This window comes from Trachymyrmex septentrionalis, unplaced genomic scaffold, assembly GCF_001594115.1.
Source record: "Trachymyrmex septentrionalis isolate Tsep2-gDNA-1 unplaced genomic scaffold, Tsep1.0 scaffold72, whole genome shotgun sequence".
NCBI lineage: Eukaryota > Metazoa > Arthropoda > Insecta > Hymenoptera > Formicidae > Trachymyrmex > Trachymyrmex septentrionalis.
The window spans coordinates 1,119,155-1,121,771 of NW_017305905.1; positions in this window are offsets into that span (position 1 = coordinate 1,119,155).

Consider the following 2,617-nt stretch of genomic DNA (forward strand, 5'->3'; position numbering starts at 1 on the left):
AGGTCGGGATGATGTACTGAATTGTTTAAAGTTCGCAGATAGTAAATTATTATTTAATAAATACGATGTAAATATACACACGAGTTAAACTCATTCGACCTTTTCATACACAAAATGTAAACTTTCATATTCTACATTTTACGCAATGAAAAATCTGTTGTTTCCTATTTCATGTTTCATTTCACAGTATTTGTTTATAACTTTATAATAAAGCATTTTCAGTCAAACTTCATGTTTTAAACATTTTTTGTTTTCAACAACATTTTCTTCTTATTTTCAGTTATAGAATATGCTTCCGCAGTTTGTCCGTTAAATCCTGAAACACTTTATTATCTATAAACTATAAGAAAAAAACATTTTTAAATGTCCCTCAAATAAATGTTATTTACAATTTACAATCGAATTATTTACGAGATAATCTCTCTTTTTCCTTACTGGAAAAGATCTCTATTTCAAGTAGAAATTCCGATTGAATAAGACAAGGAATTTTTTACCTAGAATATTTTTTGCGTATTTCCGCTTTTATCCCGACACGGTGCTACATTTAGACATATCATTTATTGATGTTGTACAATTCGTACATATAACATTACAAGCTTTTAGCGTTAATAATTGTAAACATTAATATAAACATAGAACTCCCCCCCTCCCAAGCAACACAGTTACGTTCAAAATACATTCAATAAACGTTAAAAACCAATTTCAAAAGTTTAAACTAAAAAATAACATTTAAAATTTAATATGTTTTTTAAAATTATTTAATAAATTTGTATACATCGTAAAAACATTTCGATTAAACGTTTTTTGAATGTTCATTAAATGGTCTGCTCCGGAAATACAATAGTATTTATAATTTTTAGAACTTTGTAAAGCAATTTAACATTTCAATTTCCCATTTTCAAAACTTACAAAAAAAAAGCTTGTTTTTTTTTTTGGTTATTCAAAGTATTAATTTGCACTAATGAAATGTGGAAATTGTTTTATGCAAACGACAACTGAAACTCGTAAGGCGCGTATCACTAGGATAAATTTTATTGAATTCCTGAACGGCGCCCTCGTGTCCAATTTCAACCCTTTACATCGACGCTACGAGAGGCGGTGCGTCTTATCGCATTCACACGTTTCCATCCTTACGTTTGCAACTCATGTTGGTGGCGTCGACGAAGACATTAAAGCGCACTGTGCGTACACACGTATACACATCGCCCACATGTAGCCCGGTCGAATTTATTTAACCTAATTAAGGAACCCCGCCGGCAATCTTTTGAGCGACTGCTCGGTCGATTGAAAGTTACACGTGTTTTTGTCAGTTCTCATTTAACACATACTGGGTGTGTAACCGGATACAAAACCATCCGGAGAACACGGAGGCAATGGCAGACAGCGCCGATCTAGAAACACAGCATACGCTGTATATGTAGAGAGAAGAGACCTTATACGTGTCGAAGGCCAGCGATTCCGTGTCGATTACGAAGAATCGAGAGAACCGATACGACGATGAGACAGTCTTATCATGCGTGATGACGTACGATCGGCGTATTTTGCTAGTCAGAGATGCAATCGAACACCACTCCATCAAATTTCTCAAGTTTATATGTGGAAATATGTGTGCATAGCTTCATATTTAATAAATACATTAAATGTAGTTTTCGAAAGTATTATATGTGAGACGTAAGTAGTTGTAGCGTTATATGATTAAAAAAATACTTTTATTTATTCTCACAATTACACATTTTTTGTAAACTTAAATGTTTTTTGTAGCAAGTTTGAGAATTTATATATATATATATATATATATTCACATGTCTATATGATGTTGACCAAAAATAATAGACCCTAAATGTAGGTAAAAGAATGCCAGATAAATGGAGAAAAATATATATAGCTACTTAATATTTTGGGTCAACGTCTATATAAATTAAATATTTATTATAGGTAATAGTTAAATTATTATTCTCTATGATTTAAGAGAAAAATGCTTAAGTAATTTTAAATTAATTAGTAATTAATTAATTTTTGTAACATTTAAAAATTAGAAAAAAGTAACGTAGATTTTCCAATTTTCTCTTTATGCCAAGCTAAATATAACAGAAAATTGGGTAGAACGATAAGAGAAAGATAATGACTATAATAACAATGTTATTACTTAATTGTAGTCCAATGTACATCTGGCTGAGTTTCTAATAAGATCTTTTGGTAGAACCGATATTGTCATCCACGCTGGCTCAACCCATATTCCTAATGAAGCAACTTTCCCAATGCAATTAACAAACTCGCCGTTGCACAAATATATGTATTAGACTACTTCATAAGTTTCTCGAAGAAATGAGATCAAGAATCATGGTATTGCCAATATCTAACACATTATGTGTATCTTATCTATAGAGTGTTAAAAAAAAGAAGTATATAAAAAAAGAAATGTTTTTCATATGTAATAAAGAATTGATACCAAAATATTAGATGTATAAAAACTATAATAAAAAAATGTTGCATCATTGTACTTCAATTTTTGCATAATATGAAATAATAATATAAATTAGTATCTAATATAATATTAATCAAAGTAGAAACGTGTATTCTATATATTCCATAAACAATACTTGCTTTGTTTTGAGAT